Below are 12,245 nucleotides of genomic sequence, written 5' to 3'. Positions count from 1 at the left end.
AAAGATGCATGAGGCCGGGCGCGGTGGCTCATGCCTGTAATCCCAGCACTTTGAGAGGCCAAGGCGGGTGGATTACCTGAGGTCAGGAGTTCGAGACCGGCCTGGCCAACACGGTGAAACCCCATCTCTACTAAAAATACAAAAATTAGCTGGGTGTGGTGGCACACGCCTGTAATCCCAGCTACTCGGGACCTGAGGCAGGAGAATTGCTTGAACCCGGGAGGTGGAGGTTGCAGTGAGCTGAGATCACGCCATTGCACTCCAGCCCAGGCAATGAGAGTAAAACTCTGTCTCAAAAAAAAAAAAAAATGCCTGGGGTGAGGTTGGGTGGGGGCACGGAGATTCCATGCTGTCTCTGAGGGCCACCGTCCAAGAACCTCCATGTGTTCAGCTACCCAGAAGCTCTCTGAGCCCTGTTTTCTTGGCCCTTAAGGGAGGCTTCATTGGATGGGCATGACTGACAACTGTGTAGAAATGTGACTGGGTAAAAAGGGTATGACCTGATATTCATAAGCTGAGTGGGGAAATCCCACAAGGCCTGTCTGTTCAGGTTCCTCATGGCCTCTGCGCAGCACTCCTTCCTCCAAGGTAATGGGCAGGACCCCTTCTGAAAGGGGGGTCTTGTGACCTATATATAGTCAGACAAGAGAGGCCAGAGAATTTATGACCAGCTCTGAGACAGAAATCTGGGGAAAGATTTCTGCCTTGGGGAGAGAAAGGAAGGCAGGAGAAAGTCAGAGAGAGAGGCCAGGCATGGTGGCTCACACCTGCAATCCCAGCACTTTGGGAGGCCGAGACGATAGGACCACTTGAGTCCAGGGGTTCGAGACCAGCCTGGGCAACTCAGCCAAACCACCTCTCTACAAAAAAGACAAAAAAATGTTAGCCAGGCATGGTGGTACACACCTGTAGTCCCAGCTACTCAGGAGGCTACCGCTGAGCCTCGGGAGGGCAAGGGGGCAGTGAGCTATGATTATGCCACTGCACTCCAGCCTGGGGAATAGAGTGAGACCCTGTCTCAAAAAAAAAAAAAAAAAAAAAAAGAGAGATTTTGTTTTCTGAGGCCTGCTTCTGAGGCCTAAAATGCCCCAATGTTATAGCAAAAGACTGCAACAAGGGTTATGGGAGTTATGAGCCAAGAACCTTGGATGAAAACCTCTCTTTCTCTTTCTCCCTCTCAAATAATATCACAAATACTTGGCAACAGGTAAGCAAGGGATGTGATCCCAGACTGAAACCTGGAAATGAGTGACACTGCTGAAGGATAAAGTGGAGAGTGAGAAGAGAAATAGGCCCAGTTCTGGGTCTTACGATCCCCCAAATTTAATAGTCAGCTAGAGAAATAGGCAAAAGAAACTGAAAAGTGGTCAGAGAGGAATTGGAGAGTTCAGCATCTCAAAGTCAAGAAGAGAGTGTTTCAGGAAGGAGGAAGTGGCTGGCTGTGCTTTGTGTTTTGCTGAGAAGTCAGAGTGAGCAGAGCTCCTCACATAGCAGAGGTCCCTGGTCACCTTAACAAATCCAGCTCTGGCAGAGTGGGAGTGGAGGAGCCAGTGGAGGGAGCCAGCTGGAGGTGGCTGAGAAATGACTGAAAGGTCAGGAATGAAGATGAGGAGTGTGAACAGCTCATTCAAGACATTTGGAAAGGGAGCAAAAAGACACATGAGCAACCAGAGGGGAACTTGGGAGCAACAAAGTCTTTAGTTTGTTTTGTGTTTATGATGGAGATGGCTGCAACGTGTTTACTTTAAGCATCGATGAGAAAGTGTGCTCCCTCCATCAACATGAGGTGCGGATGCGGCATAGGAGGTTGAGGCAATTCTCACGGGACATTTCTATTTTTTACTTTTGTAGGAACAGGTCTTGCTATGTTGACCTGGCTGGTCTCAAACTCCTGGCCCTCAAGTGATCCTCCTATCTTGGCCTCCCAAAGTGCTGGGATTGCAGGCATGAGCCAGACAGCAAGAGACTTCTATTTTCTTTTCTTTCTTTCTTTTTTTTTTTTTTTTTTTTTGAGACGGAGTCTTGCTCTGTTGCCCAAGCTAGAGTGCACTGGTGCGATCTTGGCTCATTGCAACCTCTGCCTCCCAGGTTCAAGCAATTCTCTTGCCTCAGCCTTCTGAGTAGCTGGGATTACAGGCGCCCGCCATCACACCTGGCTAATTTTTTATTTTTAGGAGAGATGGGGTTTCACCATGTTGGCCAGGCTGGTCTTGAACTCCTGATGTCAGGTGATTCACTTGCCTTGACCTCCTGAAGTGCTGGGATTACAGGCGTGAGCTACCGCACCCGGCCTGAAACTTCTATTTTCTTTATGAAGTTGGGAACCGGATAGTTTGCTAAGAGAGAGGAGACTCGGGTGGAGATTTGGAGAGCTGTGCAGAGTGGAGAAGGTTTGAAATTGTCTTTATGGAGAGGACAGCCATAGACTAAAACATATAGAGGGATTTCTGGGTCTTTCTACACGCCACGTTCCTTCTGGCAGTTCTTCCTTGCCTCTAATTTCACAGCTAGATACTGAGGATCAGAGACAGGAAGTGATTTGTCCAAAGCCGCATAGCAAGTGAGGGTTGAAGCTCTGACTAGAAGTCAGGAGTTGAGGCCTTTAGGTGAGGGCCCCTCCACCCCAGGGTCGGTGGGCACTTTCTCAGGTGTCTTTTCTTCACCACATGCAAGATATCAGGTGTTTTTCAAAGCATGATCTCCTGGGTCATATTAAATGATCCGCCACCCCCTCACACAAAGCCTTACACAGAGATTTACTCAAGCAATGTTGTTCCAGTGAATAAATGATTAGAAATCAGGTTGTCCTTCTGTCTCCGTTACTATCCTTCTTCCCATCTTACCTCGATTTCAGAATAAGCCAGGGGTAGGACAGAAATGCTGAATCCCCTTGGCATTTAAGGTAACAGACTTCAATTTCTACAATATCTCTTTTCCTAAATCGGCACATGGATAAGAGAGTCATTTGTATACACCCCACCTTGTTCTGAAAAGGCTTTAATGCCTCTGAGGGTATGTCAATTGCTAAAAATAATAAGAATAATGCATTTCTATTTATCGTCGGTGTCCCAATACTCCACAGAATTGGAACTGGCTATTACAGACTCCACTAATTAATTCATGGTATATCCTCAGGGGCTTGGGAGCTCATTATGTAAATAAATGCAAAATAGATGGCAAATTAGAATTTCTAACCCACAAACTTGTCACATTACAAAGATAAAATCAGGAAAGAGTAATCACTATTTATCCACTCAACAAGCCAGTTGAGCTAATAAGGTTGGTTTTGCAGTTACATAGACATAAACCTTATGTGAATGACAATTAGAAGACTCAAAGTTTGCTATGCAGGAGGAAGGCCCTTGACCATGGGATCTGCAACGACCAGAGATGCAGAGACTGTAACAGATAAAATAATACACGTGTGGCATTGGGAGTCCTCCATCCTAGGCCTGCTTCCATCACGGTCTTTCATTCTTTTTTTTTTTTTTTTGTGAGACAGAGTCTCCCTCTGTCACCCAGGCTGGAGTGCAATGGCACAATCTTGACTCACTGCAACCTCCACCTCCTGGGTTCGAGGATTCTCCTGCCTCAGCCTCCCAATTAGCTGGGACTACAGGTGCGTGCCACCACACCAGGCAAATTTTTGTATCTCTCTCTCTCTTTTTTTTTTTTTCTGAGACCAAGTCTCACTCTGTTGCCCAGGCTGGAGTGCAGTGGTGCAATCTTGGCTCACCGCAGCCTCACCTCCCAGGATCAAGCGATTCTCCTGCTCAGCCTCCTGAGTAGCTGGGATTACAGGTATGCACCAGCACACCTGGCTAATTTTGTGTTTTTAGTAGAGACAGGGTTTCTCTATGTTGGTCAGGCTGGTCTCGAACTCCCGACCTCAGGTGATCCGCCCACCTCGACCTCCCAAAGTCCTGGGATTACAGGCGTGAACTACCGTTCCTGACCAATTTTTGTATCTCTAGTAGAGACAAGATTTCATCATACTGGCCAGCCTGGTCTTGGAATCCTGACCTTAAGTGACCTGCCTGCCTCAGCCTCCCAAAGTGCTGGGATTACACCATGCCCGACCCCATCACTGTCTTTCTAAGCCACTTATCTTCTTGATCTGTTTCTTGACGGACTAAACAAGTGCTTTTGCAGCCTTGACTCCGAGCTTTTGGAATCTAAACGATTTCTGGCTGTGGCCCAGGCCTTACACAGCTTTGGTGGCTCCCCAGGCAAAGCAACCACCTGCTTGTCCCGAAGGCAGTCAGCGCATATTTGTGAACAGAAAGACCATGGTCCTAACCGGTCAAATTACTCCCCCGTGACTGGCAGGGGCTTTGGATTTTGTCCTCACTGCTTCCTCCAGTGTTTGAAATTCTGACTGCTGCACTCGAATGCTGGGTAAACTAAGGAGTGTATTTGGCTTGGTGGCCTTAACTTTCTCCATCACTTTCTAAAGGCAGAGCAGAACCTGACTCGGAAAAACATTTCTAAGAAACTTCATCTCTAAGTCTATCTATAGGCTGGGCTAGGGGATCCTATATGTGAAGATAAAGCAAAGACTACAAAGTAGCCTGTCTGGGGGAAAAAAAAGTCGGTCTGTGACTTGGGTTTCTGTATTTCTTCTTCCATTTCCTGAGCCCTTTTTATGAGCAAGGCACCGTGCCAGGGCTGACAGCCAGTCCCGGCCCAGGTAGAGGACAGCTCGAGGAGGCTGGCAGTAAGGTAGCTGTGGTGTATCCTTGGTGGAAGGGTCCTTAACCTCTGGGCTAAGCCTCGGCGTCAAGCCACCAGGCCCCAGGAAGGGAGCCGTGCCTCCAGGGCAGGCATGCATGTTCTGTCTGGCACACACCAGTATGCAAGTTGCCAGAAAGGTGCCTGGACTCTGCTGCTGTCGGTGGGTTCTTTGCTAGGCGCTGGGAACGTGGAGATGGATAAAGCATGCTTTCAGCCCTCAAGGAGCTCACAGTGGCTGATCACTCCCAGGCATTCCCTCCAAGCATGAGGAGTCCCAGTGGAGGGGCGAAAATCAAGTCTCCGGACATATGGAAGTGAGGGCCAAACTCTGAATGCTCTCTGGTCCAGAAAAATGCTGTTGTACCAGCAGGGCCTGAAAAAGGCAGCTGGACTTTACCCCTTCCCAGTGCAATCAGTGGACTTTATTGAGGTAACCAGGATCCTCTCTAACTAGCACAGGTTTATTAGAATGTTAGAAAATCATTATTTCCTTTTATACTTAACTTGCTGTTGACAGTGACTCTGCACGTATTCTTTGGCTGCAGCCCTGAACCAAGAGAGGAAACAGTAGCCATCAGGCACCTCTCCAGGCTTTCAAATTATAAAATGTATCATATTTACAAAACAGTATGTGTACAGTCTAAAGATTAAATAATGAGGACGGGTGCGGCGGCTCACACCTGTAATCTCGGCACTTTGGGAGGCTGAGGTGGAAAGATGGTTTACAAACCAGGAGTTTGAGACCAGCCTGGGCAACTTAATGAGACCCCCAGCTCTACACACACGACACCACCACCACCACCAAACAAAACCATAAAATAAAACTAGCAGAGTATAGTGGCACACACCTGTAGTCCCAGCTACACAGGAGGCTGAGGCGGGAAGAGCTCAAGAGGCAGCAGTGAGCTGTGATCACTCCACTGCACTCCAGCCTGGGCGACAGAACAAGACCCTCTTTCAAAATAAAGAAAAAAAAAATAGGCCGGGCACGGTGGCTCACGCCTGTAATCCCAGGACTTTGGGAGGCCAAGGCGGGCAGATTACCTGAGGTCAGGAGTTTGGGACCAGCCTGGCCAGCATGGTGAAACCCCGTCTCTACCAAAAATACAAAAATCAGCCGGGCGTGGTGGCACACGCCTGTAATCCCAGCTACTTGGGAAGCTGAGGCAGGAGAATTGCTTGAGCCTGGGAGACGGGGGTTGCAGTAAGCCAAGATCGTGCCACTGCACTCCAGCCTGGCTGACAGAGCAAGACTCTGTCTCAAAAATAATAATAATAATAATAATAAAACACCTATCACCAATTAGTACCTTGAAGCTCAGCTGTGTGCCTCCCTGCAATCTCGGCTTTCCCTGACTACCACCTCCTCCCCAGGTAACCACTGTACTACCTTTAATGTTCATCGTTACCGTTTGCTTTATAGTTTTGCCTCCTAAATGACATATCCCTAAACAATCTACTGCTTGGATTTGAACAACGGAGCGGCTAGCACAAACCTGGCTGTGAAAGGAAAGAGCACTATCGCCAGTATTACATGAGACTTCCTGGGAAAACAAGCTGAACAGAGTTGCTGGGTTATAACATAATTTCGACGTTCCTGAGTCTTTAAAAGCCTCTTCTGGAGAAGTCAGAGGACAAAATCATGATCAAAGAGCAAAGCATGGTGGTGTGTGCCTGTAGTCCTAGCTACTCAGGAGGCTGAAATGGGAGGATCACTTGAACCCAGGAGTTCTGGTTCAGTCTGGGCAACAGAGTGAGACCCCATTTCGAAACAAAAACAAGGCTGGGCACTGTGGCTTACGCCTGTAAGCCTTTGAGAGGCTGAGGCAGACGGATCATCTGAGGTCAGGAGTTTGAGACCAGCCTGGCTAACATGGTGAAACCCTGTTTCTACTAAAAATACAAAAAAATTAGCTAGCTGTGGTGGTGTGTGCCTGTAATCCCAGCTACTCGGGAGGCTGAGGCAGGAGAATTGCTTGAACCCAGGAGGCGGAGGTTGGGGTGAGCGGAGATCGTGCCATTGCACTCCAGCTTGAGTAACAAGAACAAAACTCCGTCTCAAAAACAAAACAAAACAAGAAAACAAACCAACAAACAAAACACACATCTATCTTCCTAATTGGAGGGGAGAAAGCCAAAAAAAAAAAGAAAAAGAAAAAAAAAACCATACGCAGGGGCAGAGATCTAGGATTTGTGGGGTCTGAAGATTATATAATTTGGAGGACCCTTTAGTAAGATTATAAGTTCAAAATTACAAATACTAAATTACGTACAGGGCCCTGGGAAGGGCACATATGAATAAAGGCCTCCGTTTCATTAGTTTCCGGTGGATAAGTCTCTAACCATGAGGGTTCACCTGTGTCTGGGCATCTGGCAGATCTGCAGTATGGGCCAGGCACTGAAGACCCTGCAGAAGGAGGGACAGAGGGAGAAGGATGCTTTGTATTTTCTGCTTTTAAGCTCATTAGCCTATGTTCAGTTCTCAAGAGTAGGCCAAAGCACAACGCTTCAGAAACGGGGGCGTTTTATGAAATGAACACGCTCAGCGGATTCTACCAGCAGAGTATAGAGAGGGGAGTGGGAATTTCCATAGTAAGTGATGAAAGTGTGACAAATATGGATAAACTGTCCACAAGTTTGAACAAGGTATTATATCAATGAGCATTTCTGGGTGATGACAGTTCTCAACCTGTTTCCTGAGTCACACTTTTCCACATGGAAATGGTTGTTCTCCACATCTTGTACACAGCGATGATCATGGCATTTCCCTTTACGATCCTCCCAGGGAATCTCCTTGCTTCTCTCCTATTTCAGAGTCTCCTCGGATTTACTTTGTCTTTGGGTGGAGTATCTTCTCCAGTAGCTTATAGAGAAGCGGTGCATGATAGATACAATTTTTCAAATCTTACATACTTGAACATGTTTTTTTCTACTCTCACACTCGATTGATAGTGTGGCTGGGTATAGAATTCCAGATTGCAAGTTACATCTTTCAGAATTTTAAAGGCATTGCCCATTGCTTCATTGTATTTTGGCCTCTAGTGTTGCTGATGAGAAGTACAAATCCATTTTGGTTCCTAAACTTTGGATATAGCTAATTTTTTCATCTCTAGAGGCAATAACATCTTCTCTTCCTCCCTAAAATGATGCTGGCTACTTATTGGCTCTTAAATCTCACAGTTCATTCTATTCTTGAATTATGACATTGATTGCTTTGCCCCTTCTTTTCTCTTTTTTCTTTCTGGAAACACTGATATTCAGATATAAGATCCCCTGAACTAGTATCCTTAACTTCCTAACCTTTTGTCTACTGTTTTATATCCCTTTATCTTTTTGCTATATTTCCTGGGAAATTTCTCTAATGTTGTATTTCAGCTATTATGTATAGTTATTTTTTTTCTGCTTAAGCCGATAATTTTTCCTTATATCCTTATCACTTTTTCCTTTCTATGGAAGTATTGTGTGCACGTTGTTTAAAAATTATACAGCGCTCATTTCAATAGCACATTTGATAAAACTGGAATGAGACAGGCCAGGAGCAGTGGCTCACGCCTGTAATCCCAGAACTTCAGGAGGCAGATCACAAGGTCAGGAGATTGAGACCATCCTGGCTAACATGATGGAACTCTGTCTCTACTAAAAATACAAAAAAAAAAAAAAAGAAAAAAAAGTTAGCTGGGCGTGGTGGCAGGTGCCTGTAGTTCCAGCTACCCGGGAGGCAGAGCTTGTAGTGAGCCAATGTTGTTCACCAATGCAGTTCACCATGTTGACCAGGCTGATCTTGAACTCCTGACCTCAGGTGATCCACCCGCCTCAGCCTCTCAAAATTTTTTATTCTTACAAGTAATGGTATGATGGTTAACCTTTTCATGTATCTTTGTACACTTGAGAAATTGTTTTCATTGAATAGACTTCTAAAAGTGATATTTCTTTGTTTAAGGATATATGTAATTAAAATTTTTGGCCAGGTGTGGTGGCTCAGGCCTGTAATCCCAGCACTCTGGGAGGCTGAGGCAGGTGGATCGCCTGAGGTCAGATGTTCGAGACCAGCCTGTCCAAGATGGTGAAACTCCGTCTCTACAAAAAAAATACAAAAATTAGCCAGGTGTGGTGGTGTGTGCCTGTAATCCCAGCTACGCAGGAGGCTGACACAGAAGAATTGCTTGAACCCGGGAGGCAGAGGTTACAGTGAGCCAAGATTGTGCCACTGCACTCCAGCCTGGGTGACAAAGCAAGACTGTCTCCAACAAATAAATAAATACTTCCTGGGAAGCGCCAAATTGCCTGACAAAATAAGGTTGTGTCAACTTGCACTGTGATCAATGGTGAATGAGTCCTGTGGTTATTTCTAAGGCATTCTTTTTTTTTTTTTTTTTTTTTTTTGAGACGGAGTCTCGCTTTGTCGCCCAGGCTGGAGTGCAGTGGCCCGATCTCAGCTCACTGCAAGCTCCGCCTCCCGGGTTCGTGCCATTCTCCTGCCTCAGCCTCCCGAGTAGCTGGGACTACAGGCGCCCGCCACCACGCCCGGCTAGTTTTTTGTATTTTTTAGTAGAGACGGGGTTTCACCGTGTTAGCCAGGATGGTCTCGATCTCCTGACCTCGTGATCCGCCCGTCTCGGCCTCCCAAAGTGCTGGGATTACAGGCTTGAGCCACCGCGCCCGGCCTTTCTAAGGCATTCTTTCTGACCTTATTTACATGTTCCTTTTCCCACAGCCTTTTCATCCAGTTGATGTTTTTCTTTTCACAACCCTCCATAGGATTTCTGTAGCTCCGAACTTTGACTATTGATACTTTGTTAGGGCCTGTAGAATGACCTCGTTATTTGAGGATGATACGATCAAAAAGGAACATATATGATGGTGGAGAGACAGACATGAAAAGCAATTACTATATAGCACGAAAAATGACAAGAGACTTGTATATTATACATACTTATAATAATGATGAAAGAGAAGATGATGTTGCTGATAATAGCTAAAAATTATTTAGCACTTACTATATGCCAGGAAGAAGTCAAATAACTGTATAGACATTAATTCATTTCATTCCCACAACCCTCGGAGGTAGAATTATTACAATTTTCCCCATTTGGCCGAGCACAGTGGCTCATGCCTGTAATCCTAGCACTTTGGGAGGCCAAGGCGGGCAGATCACTTGAGGTCAGGAGTTCGAGATCAGCCTAGTCAATATGGTGAAATCCTATCTCTACTAAAAATACAAAAAGTTAGCTGTGTGGTGGTGTGCACTTGTAATTCCAGCTGCTTGGGAGGCTGAGGCAGGAGAATTGCTTGAGCCCAGGAGGCAGAGGTTGCAGTGAGCCAAAATCTTACCACTGCACTCCAGCCTGGGTGACAGAACAAGACTCTGTCTCAAAAAACAAACAAACAAACAAAAAAAAATTGCACCATTATACCGACCCCTTGCCTGGGCATTGAAAAATGATTAGGAGTAAATTAGGTGAAGAAAGGGCATGAATTAGGCCGTGCAGTCGCTCACACCTTTAATACCAGCATTGTGGGAGGCCGAGGTGGCTGGATTACTTGAGGCCAGGAATTGAAGACCAGCCTGGCCAACATGGTAAAACCCCATATCTACTAAAAATACAAAAATTAGCCAGACATGGTTGCAGATACTTATAATCCCAGCTACTCAGGTGGCGGAGGCACGAAGATCCCTTGAACCTGGGAAGCAGAGGTTGCAGTGAGCTGTGATCACACTATTGCACTTCAGCCTGGGCAATAGAGTGAGACTCTGTTGAAAGAAAGAGAAGGGCAGGGTGGGGGTGCAGAGACAGAGGGAAGGAAGGAAGGTTGGGGGGGAGAGAGGGACGGAAAGAACAGGAAGGAACGAAAGAAGGAAGGTAGGAGGGAAGGAAAAAAAGAAAGAAAGAGAAAGAACAAAAGACAGAAAGAACAAAAGAAAGAAAAAGAAAGAAGGAAAGAAAAGACAGAAAGAAAGAAAGAAAGAGAAAGGAAAGGAGAGGAGAAGAGAGGAAGAAGGAAAGAAGGGCATGGATTAAATGGAATCCTAGGAAGAATGAAAAAATGAAAAATGTGTAGTGTGTACAGGCTGGGCACAGTGGCTTACATCTATAATCCCAGAACTTTGAGAAGCCGAGGTGGGTGGATCACTGGAGGTCAGGGTTCGAGACCAGCCTGGCCAACATGGTGAAACCCCATCTCTACTAAAAATACAAAAATTAGTCAGGTGTGGTGGCACACACCTGTAGTCCTAGCTACTTGGGAGGCTGAGGCAAGAGAATTGCTTGAACCCAGGAGGCAGAGGTTGCAATGAGCCGAAATGGCACCCGTGTACCACAGCCTGAGTGACAGAGTAAGACCTTGCCTCCAAAAAAAAAAAACAAAAAAAAAAACAGAAAAGAAAAAAAGGAAGAAAAGTGTATACAAAGGCACAGAAGTATGAAAAAGCAAAGTGCATTCAGATGTCCTGTGAGTAATTTCAGATGGCTGACATCCAGAGGGAACTAGGGGACAGGAAAAGAAGAAGCTGGAGCAAGCTCATGAGTAAGTGGATGTGAATGTTTCTCATTTCCTCTTGCTAAATGCTCTCACACATGACGCGTTTTTCAAACTCTTGCTAAATCCTCTCTCAAACACAACGCATTTTGCTGGCCCAACCTTACTGATTTGTACTTGCTAATGAAGTCCAGGGGAAGACTTCTCATTAGAAAGTAATTCCCAGATGGAGACGCAAAGGTTGAGAAGAGTCAACCAGACAGAAGAGGAGATGAGTGTTCTGCCAGAGGAAGCTGCGTGAGGTGTCATGGCTGGAATTTCTTTCTTTCTTTTTTTTTTTGAGACAGTCTCACCCTGTACCCAGGCTAGAGTGCATTGGCGCAGGCTCGGCTCACTGCAACCCCCACCTCCTGGGTTCAAGCGATTCTCTTGCCTCAGCCTCCCGAGTAGCTGGGATTGTGGGTGTGCACCACCACGCTCGGCTAATTTTTGTATTTTAGTAGAGATGGGGTTTCACCGTGTTGGTCAGGCTGGTCTGGAACTACTGACCTCAGGTGATCCGCCCATTTCGGCCTCCTAAAGTGCTGGGATTACAGGCGTGAACCACTGCACCTGGCCCATGGAATTTCTAAGGAACTGGCTGGTATTGAGGATGGCTAGGTATAAAATGTAAAGGGGGAGGAGACACAAATGAGGCCAAAGAGGGTGGCAGAGACCAATCCATGTAGGCCACATTAAGGAATTCAAACATTATGGTGGTTATAAAACCAATCCACGAAAAAGAAATGACCAAATATCCCCTCGAGGCAGGCCTTTGCTTCAGGGGCAAAGAAGATACAATGACATGCAATATGATCCTAGCCTGCGAGAAGCAGACAGACTAGCTGGGAGGGTAAAACGTGAGCAAACATGAAGAAGGCGATCAAGGGTTACCAGCCACATATAACAAGAGATAAATGTGAAATGTTGGAGTTTACAAGAAAGAAAGACAATTGGTTGGGGAGGAGGCAGGGACAGTGGTAGGGAGAAGGCAC

This window comes from Chlorocebus sabaeus, chromosome 15 (genome assembly GCF_047675955.1).
Source record: "Chlorocebus sabaeus isolate Y175 chromosome 15, mChlSab1.0.hap1, whole genome shotgun sequence".
Taxonomy (NCBI): Eukaryota; Metazoa; Chordata; class Mammalia; order Primates; family Cercopithecidae; genus Chlorocebus; species Chlorocebus sabaeus.
This window is presented reverse-complemented; position numbering follows the sequence as displayed.